Source organism: Lepus europaeus, chromosome 9, assembly GCF_033115175.1.
Source record: "Lepus europaeus isolate LE1 chromosome 9, mLepTim1.pri, whole genome shotgun sequence".
Classification (NCBI taxonomy): Eukaryota; Metazoa; Chordata; class Mammalia; order Lagomorpha; family Leporidae; genus Lepus; species Lepus europaeus.
In genome coordinates this window covers 77,261,684-77,274,021 of record NC_084835.1, presented here as the reverse complement: position 1 = coordinate 77,274,021, position 12,338 = coordinate 77,261,684, and the positions used below count along the sequence as shown (strand labels likewise).

The following is a 12,338-nucleotide window of genomic DNA, read 5'->3' as shown; positions in this document are numbered from 1 at the left end:
TTTAGATAGCATAATCTCACTTTAACTCATTTTAACATAGATATGATTGAAATACAACCTGAAAAGAGGTGCAAAAACTATCAGAAGTACATACAATCTGGGCTCCTCCAAATATAGTATAACTATTTCAGCTGTACATAGTTTCTGGTTCATAAGTCAAATTTCAAGGAGTCTTTTTAGATCTGTGAAAAAATGTATTGTCAAGGATATAGGGCTAGGATGAAGCTTCGTGCTTCAATTTTCTGACTAAACCATCTGTTCTTAACACTCTAAGTACTTGAATCACAACTATGATATTATTAGGAATTAAAATTTTCCATTTATTCCCAAGGACATCATTTCACTCAGAAATCTGATAGTAAGAATGTTATAGTCTCTCTTTCATTTAAAAAAAATTGACAAAGGAAATTGTAGCAGGCACTTTGCTTAGTTTTCCATCCATGATGAAAGCTATTTGAATATTGTTCTTGAAATAAAACCAAATTATATACTTCGGTAAACAGCCAGTATTTTCAACAATTCTTTCATATTTCCATATGCAACGTATTCTTTTGCAGGTATTTTTTTTAGGTATGACTTCACCAAGGGTAATGTGATAAAAGAAAAAAAAATCAGTTATTTTTATAGCCAAAGTTAGTTTATTGAAGAGGTGACTGAGATTTTTTTAAAGTGTTGTAAGCAGCTGAAATACTGAAAATGTGGATAAGTAGGTTCCAGATTTTTTGACATCAGAATATTCTAAAAGCTATATCAGTCAATAAGGAAAAAAGTAGAAAGGTAACAGAAATTATTAAAATTTTAGTTTCTACATAGTTAATGAATTAATGTGATGCTCCAGTCACTGCTCACATTTAATATAAAAGCTCTGATCATTTAATGAGATGCTGTGAACAAATTAATTTGACTATATCCTTCATCCACACTGATAGTCATAAAGTGTAGTTATGTTGTTTTCTGTTTCTTAAGGTTAAAACCTGTAATGTTCTCCTAAGTGGCATGTGTTAGAACTAATAGCCCCCTTATGCCCCTGTGTTTTTAGAAGATAATTCAATACTAAATATTGTTATAATGAAATTATGTCTAACATTCATAGTGAAAGTAATAGACATTCATTTTATTAAACAGGTACTAGACTTCCAAGAAGTTAAATACCTACTTCCTACTGTTGACGGCCTCTTACAATAGTTTGATAAACATAATATTTTTGGATATCAGACACTAAAATAGTTCTGATTCTGTACAGCTTTAATATGACTCAGAAACATCTGTCATTAGTGACTGCCAGTGCTGGGAGATTGTTAGTACTATGATATCATCTTTTACTATAAGAGTCATCCATGACTTAACCTTATTTAATGGAAAAATTACACTGAATTTGCTAAAGCATGTTATGCTACACGTTTTTACAAGAACATATTTAGGCTAGGAAAGGTGATATTCACTGCGCTTGTTTCTTCACATCACTCAGTTCTGCTTAGTTGTTTAGTCATCTGATCTAAAATAGCATCCATGCACTCCTATATCCACCTGCATCCATTCCTCTACCCTGCTTTAAATTCCCCTATAGCATTTAGTGCCACCCAAACTAGTACTTTTTGATTTGAGATCCTTTCTCCCTCAACTAGAATGAAACGATGAGAAATGTGTTTTTTGAACCCTGTAACCCAAATTATATAACATTATTATGTATATAGAGATCACTCAATAAACTTTTTTTATAAATGAATGCATAAACTCTGCAAAATATTTATTTAAAAAATTTGCATTTCTCAGTTTATAAAGAGAATAGTGGAGTTAGCCTATAAAATCTCACTTTTATTTTGCAAGTAGGTAATCATATTTTCTCTTGGTAACCTGTATACCACAAGCATTGATTGGTTATATCTAAACTATCTCTCTGGAAATGATAATGAAGCTTTGATTAAAGATAGCTGAAATTCAGAAAAATGCAGGTGCACTAATATTATACAGCCAATTCGCATTGTCTGGTTCAGTGATGTTTAAAGTAAACTGCTGCCTCTGAAAATATCAAATGAAGTGGTTGCGTAATTTACTGTGGTTGCTGCTATTGATGATTAACCCAGATCTTCCCTACCAGTGGGCACACTGGTCCCATAGCTGCTGTGCATATTGCTAAAAGCAAGCCAGATACCTCTTATCCAGAGAATTGTGCTCAGCAAAACAGTCTCAGGAGACTATTTCTTTCCCACAAGATTAGCTACTGACTGACAATTAGATATCCCAAAAGGTGGTCCCCATTGTCTCAAGATGAGAACCTCTCTGGCTCTGTACTTTGGGTTTTAGTGTGTTCTTTATAGGGTAAGGCTAAATCTAGTCTCCTCCCGAGGCCACACTCTTCTTTCACTTTTATTCCTCTGCCATGTCTTGCTTTTCTCACTTTCTGTGTCCTGAGACTAGCTGCCAATAAATAAACCACTGGAGCAAGAATCACGAGGGAAAGTTTGAGCCAGTACCTCTACTTAACATTTTTGACTGAGTTTAAGTGTTTTGCATATTGCTCTAAAGTTTACATGCATTCGTATATATACATGCATATGTATTTATTTACATGATTATTTTAAGTCCTCTATGATAAGAATTGATTCAAAGCATATGAACGAGTTAGACCCATAGGCTAGAAGCAGATGGAGAATAAATCAGGTCTGATGCTAAATCCAGACCATTTGTCTTGTACAACAAAATAACAATTAACTGAAATTTGCCAAAGGATTTCATGTACAATGCTAGAAGTAAAATAATCTTACCTTTCTAGTGAACTAGTGTTATGTTTGCATACATATACATCTAAATGTATATATAAATGACATATAGAACATTTTAATAATCTTAAATTATTAATTTAAATTGTTATTATTTTAATATAGAATATTTTAATTACCAGTTCATCAGACAATAATTTAATCTGTAAATATCCTCTGTTTAGTTTGTTTGTAAATGATCAACCACCTGGAATTTGGATTCTTGGACTGTAAACCACTAGAGCAGTGCCCTGGGGTACATTGTCAGGTGGCTACATCAATTAACAAGTGAGAATATTGGAATGGTATACTCCTATATATATATCTCCAGGCTTGATTCTGGTGAATTTTCTGGGACAATTACTTTAAGTTAATGCATATTAAATTGTTGTATGTTAGAATTCATAGGGCGACCTTTCCCAAAATAAAAATATCTGAATCTACCATTTGTGTCTGATAGAATGTATCAAGATTATGGCAAATCAGGGTTTCTTTTTTAAAACATGTTGTATAGAGGAGTCTAGATGTGCATCCACAACTGAGAATTATATCCTATGGTGATTGTATAATCAAAGATTATGCATGCAAAGTTCCTGTGGAACAGAGGATTGGTAGAACTCTGTCCATTCAATCCTACTTAGCAGTATGTATTCAATGTGTTCTCTAAATTCCATATTCCCTTCTTTATCTACAATAGTGGTTCTCAGTGGGGAAGCTCAGTAGGGGGTTTGGAACCTCCTAAGTACATTTGACAGTGTCTTGTGACATTTTGGATTGTCCCTTCTATAAGGGTGTTAACTTAATGATAAGATTCTGATAAATACCCTGCAATGACAATATAGTGCCCATATATCAAAGAAAGAATCCTGTAGCTCAAAATATCAATGATCCCTATGATGAAAAAGTCTGATTTCTAAAAACAGTTATTTCAGAGGTTTATCTTTAAAGTAACAACAATAATATGTCTAGTCAATATCTTTCTTAAAGTACTATGTATATCAGAATGATTTAAAGGAAATATAGTCCAACCCTAATAAAACAGGTGATGCCAAATTAATATGAAATTTATTACTTTTTCAATTTTGTTTATGAAATTCAAGCTTTTAAACATTTAAAATGATGATGCTTAAGAGATGTACTTTCAAAAGTCGCTGGTTTGACCAAAAGAAAAATAATATTTTGATTCCTCAAATTCTCTAGAGTATACTTCTATTCAGGGTCATCTCTTTGAATTGATTCAAGATAGAAATAGTAAAAGCCACTTAGAATGAAGCCTAGATAGAAAGTTTCCAACATAAGACTCTTCAATGTGTTCTCAAGTAATCTTTACAGGAGATAATAGGTTCAGGTTCCAGCAAGAAATCAATCCATTCATTATTGTGGTAGTGAATTTACACCACCTGCTGTTGTCAACTCTTCTTCCTTTTTAAAGATTACAGATCTCAACTGTATGCATAATTATTGCATGTTTTCAACCTGCCCTTTTGCAGAACTCTGCTGCCTAACTTTATTCTACTTCCCCAGTAAAAATTCTGGTCTCAAAGGTAGCAAGTCCCAAAATGATACATAATTTATGTATCTTTGCCCCTTACCCCTTACAAAACCATGCTAACGTGATTCATGTACTTTTAATGAGATTTTTAATCAACCAACTTTCACTCTGCTTCCCCATCACAACAATAAACAAGAAGCATACAAACTTGGCACAAACTGGATAAATCTACTCTACCTTGCAGATCATTAGTGAAAACTCATTAGGGCAAAACTTGAGACATCTGAAGACTTCTCTAGGAATCCAGATCCTACATCTCATGACTAACCCTATTTCCTATAGCTTTTCTTTCTTTATTTATTTTTAAGATTTTATTTACTTATTTGAGTGGTAGAGTTATAGACAGAGAGAGGAAAAGGCAGAGAGAAAGGTCTTCCATCTGCTGGTTCACTCCCCAGATGGCTGCAACAGCTGGAGCTGGGTCCATGCAAAGCCAGGAGCCAGGGCCTACACTCCTAGGAAATAAGATACAGCCTATTGCTTCTGGGTTGCAAACCTATTACCAGCACGTTACTGGGAAATGTAACCCAACTGCATTTGTATATCTAAAAATATTGAAACACAGAAAAGGTACAATAAAAGATAATAGATAATGGGAAATTTCCAGCTAGATTATAAACTTCTGGAACCACCATCATACACATAGTCTGTCATTGATCAACATATCTCTATGCTCTGCATGACTATATATTCATAGACATTCAAAATTTGTTCACCTTGTATAACTAGAACTTTGAACTTGTGGATCAGCAACTCCACATTTATCCTCACTGTGGCCCCTGGTATTCCTTTTACTCACTGCTTCTGCAGTATGAATTTTTACAATAGGGGTAATCATGTATTTTCCTTTGAATGAACGATTTCTCTTCCTCAAGGTCCATTTTGTCTCATATTGTAAAATTCCCTCCTTCTTTAAGACTTAATTATATTCCATTCTCTATATATATACTTTATTTTCTTTATTCATCCATTGATAGACATTTAGGATGTTTCCACATTTTTTGGCTACTGTAACTATCGCTGCAATGTTCACAGGAGGGCTAGTATTTCTTTGAGATCTTGATTTACATTCTTTTGGATATATACCCTGTATTATTTCATTTTCTATTGCTGTAGCCAAATGCCTAAGACTGGATGCCTTAAAAAGAAAAGAGTATTATGTAGTGAACAGTTCTGGAGGCTCAAGAGCAGGGCACCAAAATCCATTCATCTCTGGTGTGGACACTCTTGGCTGCCTTACAGCCTGGCAAATGACATCATGGTAGGAGTGTGTGCAATCATGAGAACTGCATGGCAAGGATATCATATCATGAAATGACAACGACAAGACAGGAAAGATTCAGGAGCCAGGATCACTTTCTTATAACAGCTAACTTTCATAGGAACTAAAAGAGGTCCGATAAGAACTACGTTAATCTTTTCTAAGGGAGGCACTCCTGGTAATCTAATCATCTTACATTAGGCCTTATCTCTTAAATGTTCCACTGCCCAGAATTGCTACACTAAGGATCAAGCCTCCAGCACATGTAGGTTTTGGTAACAAACTCAAATCCTATCCAAAACACAGCATGTTCAGAAGTGGGACTGCAGACCCATATGGTAGTTCTAATTAATTCAACCTACTTTTATTTGATTAGGTTAAGTTTGGTGAATTTGAATTGAGCTGAAAAGCAAAGAGTAAGAGAGCAAAAGAGAGAGAGAGAATCTTCCATCTGTTGGTTCACTCCCAAATGACTGCTACAACAGTTGGGGGTCAGGGCTGGACCAGGTAAAGTCAAGAGCCAGCGACTCCATCTGAGTCACCCATATGATTGACATGAACTCAAATAGTTGAGCCATCATTTGCTTCTCCCCAGACACTAGTAGTGAGTTGAGTCTAAAGTGGAGTAATAAAACCAGCACTCTGAAATGCAATGCAAGCATCCCAGGGAACTGAGACTACCCCCGGGGTGGTGTCAGAAGAAAACACATAGGGAGAAATCTAGGGTAACATCAGTGAGTGACCTGGTGGAAATCAGGTGTTCCACCACTTTCAGAGCTAATAAATACTCCCCCTCTCTGGTGTTGACTGAGGTCAGCTGGAGAATCTGCATTTCTACTTCAACCTGGGTACAATGAAATGGGGCTTCCATTTTCCCTACAAAAATGCAGCCACAGAAAGCCAAATAAGACAAAAGATTTAATAAGATCAGGAATCTAGTATGTGATATTTTACAAATACAACTTTTAATGGAAGGTCATATTTCATACCAAGAACCAATAGGATCTCAGAGAGAGATCTCAATTACTAACATGAGCAAATACCATATCAACAAGAATAGGACATTCAAAGGAAAATAGAGAAATACTATGAACACACATACATCAGACAAGATCACAAAATGGATCAATTCCTTAAAAGTACAAACAATTACACTCACCTAATGTAAATGATCATTTGATTACATCATTATCTATTAACGATAATTAATTAACAAATTAAAATCTCCAGGAAAAGAAATTCCCAGACTCAGATGAATTACTGGGGAATGCCACAATGTGTTTAAAGAAGGAAGACAAAATATTTTCCCACTAAGAATAGGAATGTCATATAAATGTCCACTGAATCTCAATATAGTGCTGAAGTTATTGTAATGGGTGAAAAAACAAAAGAAGGAGCACATGGGTAAACCAAAAAATAAGAATTTATAGCTTATGTGATTGTCTACATAGAAATTTCTAAGAAATTTTTTAAAAATGTTTCAAGAACTAATAACTGAGTTCAGCAACGTTACAAGGATACAAAACCAATCTAAACAAATCAATTATGTATTTATGCCCTAGCATTGAATATGGAAATAAGAATTTGAAGATATTATAAAACTTAAAATCTTGCAAAATTAAAGCATAAATATAAAAAATGCATTGGATCTATATACTAACATTATATTGATGAAATAGAAACAAATAAAAGAATACCCAAATAAATGGGGAGACATATCATGTTCAAACTTAAGAAACTCAGTATAGTAATGATAATACTATTATAAAAATATTATAATATAATATTACATATATATATATACACACACACAAGAAAAGAACTAGAATAGAAGGATTTTGAAAATGAATAATAGGCACTGGCTCTGTGGCATAGCGGGTAAAGCTGCCGTCTGCAGTGCCAGCATCCCATATGAATGCCGGTTCGAGTCTCAGTTGCTCCACCACCGATACAGCTCTCTATTATGGTCTGGGAAAGCAGTAGAAAATGGCACAAGTCCTTGGGCCCCTGCAACCTTTTGGGAGACCCGGAAGAAGTTCCAGTGTCCTGGTTTCAGATCGGCTCAGCTCTGGCCGCTGCAGCCAACTGGGGAGTGAACCAGTAAATGGAAGACTTCTCTCTCTCTCTACCTCTCCTTCTCTCTGTGTAACTCTGACTTTCAAGTAAATAAATAAATCTTTAAAAAAAGAAAGTGAATAATAAAGAGAAGAGTATTCTAATTCAAAAACATTAGATAGTTAAAGTACACAATAACGTGCGTTATTGCTTGGAGATAGATATATAAACTAATGGAATGGAATGGAAAATCTGGAAATAAGATGTAAAGCAATGTTCCTGATTGATTCTTAAAAAGATTTATTTATTCATCTGCAAGGCAGAGTTACAGAGAGAAAGAGAGAAACGGAGATAAAGACCTTCTATCTCCTGGCTCACTCTCCAAATGGCTCCAAAGTCAGGAGACAGGTGCTTCCTCCAGGCCTTCTAACAGAGCGAGGGCCTAAGCACTTGGCTAATCTTCCACTGCTTTCCTAGATGCAGTAGCAGGGAGCAGGATTGTAGTGGAGCAACCAGGACTGGAACTGGCTCCCCTACAGGATGTCAGCACTACAGGTGGCGACTTCACTCTCTATACCACAGTGCTGGCCCCTCCTGATTTATTCTTGACAAGTATGTAAATCAATTCAATGCAGGAAGATAATTATAATGGAACTGAGATATTTGAACATCTTTAGGCAAAAAATAAATAAAAATGACCTTACTATAAGTTTTAAATTTTATACAAAATTAACTCAAAATGGATCATAGTCTAAAGTGCAATATATATAACTATAAAGCTTTTAGAGAGAATTCTGGGAATTCATTGAAATCCAACACTTTATAAACTTGATACCCAAAGCATGATTCATAAACAGAAAATCTGATAAAATAACTTTGTCAAAATGAATATTTTTTGTCCTACAAATGACTCTATAAAAACATAAAATGAAATGCAACAGAAAAGAAAAACATTTGTAGCTTAAATTCCATGACAAGGAGTAGCATCTAGAAAACATAAATAATTCTCACAAAAAATATGGGAAAAAAGCCATCTAATTAGAAAAAAGACATAAGACATGAAGAGACAGTTCATCGAAGAATATGTACATATCATAAATGAGTACATAAAACTTTATTTAACATCATTAGTTATTAGAGTAGTGCAATCAAAATCACAAGTAGACATGACCACATACCTATCACAATGACTTAAATAAGTAAAAAGAGAAACAACAAATGCTGGTGAAGGTGGAGAAAATGTAATTTATTAATTTCTTGCAAAATTAAAATGGTACCATTATTTTGAAAAAACAGTTTGGCATTTGCTTAAAAAATTAAGCACATAATTATCATATGACCCAGCAATTGAATTCTCAGGCATTTATCTCAGAAAAATAAGAACTTATGTTCATGTAACAGTCTGCAGAAATCTCCATGAATATATTAAATGGGGAAAAAAACAAGCCATCCCATCAGGTATCTCACACTGTGAATTTCCGTTTATATAACATTTTGTAATGACAAATTTATGCAGATGGAGAACAGACCAATAGTTGCAAGTGGCTACGATGAGGGAGTGGTAGTCGCTACATTACAGAAACAGGAGGAATCAGAAATGTGCTGTGTCTTGACTATATTAATGCAAATATTCTGTTTGTGGTCTTGTGCTAAAGTTTTGAAGATATTATCACTGAGGGTAATTGGGTAAAGGAGAGGTGGAATCTCTATTATTACTTCTGACTGGCTGTGAATCTATAATTATCTCAAAATAAAAGTTTAATTAACAAAAAGGGTGGCCTTCAGAGAATCTGAATTATGAATGAAAACAGCTCAATTTCCTAAAATAAAGATAAAATTATCATGAAACTCAGAATTAGTAAAAAGATAGTTTCATAGATTTTTTTAAGAATCCCCAATCTAATGAACATCATTGTAGGCAATTGTCCTTCTAATAAGCAAAATTCATATTGCAGTCCGTAGCAACAGCCTTTGCTAATTTGATTACAATGAGAAATTCTTCACAACACATTCTTTTAATAATAACTAGTCCTGTAAATGTGCAATGTCTTATGTGATATTTATACATGAGCTGGGGAGGAGATACACCACCCCTAGCTTTGTATCTGAACTTTTAGAATAGTTACCAGAAATAAAGGACAGAATTCAGAGCAATATATTGATATCTGATAAGGGAAAAGGACAAAGTTTAAAATGCAGATGCATAGTGCTTTTCTTTCTCCTAAGGGGTTCAAAATGCTTTTTTAACATAACCAAATTAATTTTTCAATTTTAAAATGAATAATAAATGTACATATTTGAGGGTTACATTGTGTCATTTCTTTTTTTTTTTTTTTTTTTTTTGACAGGCAGAGTGGACAGTGAGAGAGAGAGACAGAGACAGAGACAGAGAGAAAGGTCTTCCTTTTGCCGTTGGTTCACCCTCCAATGGCCACCGCGGCCGGCGTGCTGCGGCCGGCACATAGCGCTGACCCAATGGCAGGAGCCAGGTGCTTCTCCTGGTCTCCCATGGGGTGCAGGGCCCAAGCACTTGGGCCATCCTCCACTGCACTCCCTGGCCACAGCAGAGAGCTGGCCTGGAAGAGGAGCAACCGGAACAGAATCCGGCGCCCCCACCGGGACTAGAACCTGGTGTACCGGCACCACAGGTGGAGGATGAGCCTATTGAGCCATGTCGCCAGCCCACATTGTGTCATTTCAATACATGTATACAACGTGTACTGACATAATCAGGATAATAAATATTTCCCCTTTTTTGGCATTACTTTATCATTACAGGTTTGGAACTTCTTAATTCTTTTTGTCCATAAAATATATACTACATTGTTATGAACCACATTCACTTCTTTGTGCTCTTTAACACTAGAAACTTATTCCTTTGGTCTAACTTTCATTTGATACCTCTAACCCAGCAACCCTCCCTCCCATTATCCAGTAATCATCATTCTGTGTTCAGATTGACATTTAATTGTTTTGGTTTTTTTAGCTTCCACATACATGAGGGAGAAATGTGGTATGTGCCTTTCTGTGTCTCTGTGTCTCTGTGTCTCTCATTCACTTAACATGAAATATTTAGTTCCCTTTATTTTTGTCTCATTTTAAGATAGCAAAGTTATGTATCAGCTATATTTCATCTATGCACACTACAAAAAGAAAGCATGATTTTTTTCCTGAGTATTACAGTTTGAAAAAAAATTGCTGTTTCATGACATATCTTGTAAATGTGCTACCAATAATATTTAGTTAATAAAACTGTTAGCATTCCTGTACTTTGCAAGAGAATAGCTTACTAAACAAAGAAGGCTGATGTTCTATGAATATACATATTGAAATAAATAATAACTCAGTAACAGAGACAATAACCACAACTGAAACATCAGAAAGGACTGATGGAGAATACCAAGTGGGGGATGAGTAGAAATAACTTCCCCACATGCTCTTAAGAAACAAAATCGAATTCATCTTTGTTTCAAACCAGTATTCACAAAAGGAAAACTATATTGTCACTTTGACAAAAAGCATTTATCTAAAAGAACATTATAGATGTTTGCACAAGGCAAAGCAAATGAAAATTGTTTAACTACACCCAGAATTTACTTTGTCAACATGAAATAAATTGTCTTTGATGACAAGTCATCATGGTAGTTTTGAATCAAATGTGTGTATTAAAACTGCTGTTATGTGCCTGAAAGTGCTATAGTACTTTTTTTCAATCTATTGAAAAAAGGACATTTAACTTATTATTGAACACTACAAAGAAATGGTTAATATTTTCACATAAATTAAGCAATATACATTGTAATTGTAAATACTTAAATCTTGTTGTTGTTGTTGTACACAAGACTTTTAACAGATGAGGTGTGGCCATCAGTGGATGGATTTAGGGTGAATAAAAATGGAACAGCGTTATTTCGAGGGAGGAGCAGCAAGGTTAGGCATGAGATGGCATCTGTGAAGTGCCCACTTTCACCACGTGGACTCAAAGTGCTTAGGTGCAACACTGTAGACTGCAGAGTGTCTGTCTCCATCCGACCGAGCTGAGCAGGCGTGGATCTGTGAGCCCCTGACACTGTCCAGTAGGGCACTGCTACTCAGTAGTCGCAGTAGTGTGCTTCTAGAACTGCCTGAGCAGCTCCGGCATGGGGACCACATGTCCCATGTGTAGGCGGCAGGGTCCTATTTGCCTTGAGTCAATCAACTAGGGACAGCTGCTTAGGTGAGAATCATGCTGTGGCCAGTCTCGTGCCACTAGGGCTGATTAGAAGCAGTGTCACAAGGTCCTCTATGCAAACTATGCATGTTTTGCTTAGTGTTGGGCCTGGCGGTGCTTGGCTAGTGGTGCTCCTTCACTGCCAGGCAGGCAACCTGCCTTCCTGCCTTTCTTCCTGCCCCACCACGACACCTCTCTGACCCCTTCTTCTGGACCTGCAGCAGGTCTGGAGGAATGGGGCTCAGATCCTCTCCAGCAAGTGGGTAGCCGTGCTACAGGCAGCAGGCCCATTCTCCTTGGTGTTTCAGAGATCTCTTTTGGCTGGGGTTCCTGCAAGGCTCCTTGTGACCAGCAGTTTGCCCTCTTCAATCTGCTGCCTTAGGGCACTGTAGTCATCAATGTGGCCAATAACATGGCGGCCGTGCTCATTGGCAAAACAGCCATCAGTGGCATCACCCTCCAGCTGGGGAGGGTTCTTCGTGAGAGAAGTACACGAATTCA

The 12,338-nt window shown here is 36.0% G+C and overlaps 1 pseudogene; it reads right to left on the bottom strand.

Moving 5' to 3' along the window:
• The window catches only part of LOC133766336 (peptidyl-prolyl cis-trans isomerase A-like), an 89,642-nt pseudogene extending 77,514 nt beyond the window's left edge, over positions 1 to 12,128 (bottom strand).
• Between the last annotated feature and the right edge of the window lie 210 nt (positions 12,129 to 12,338).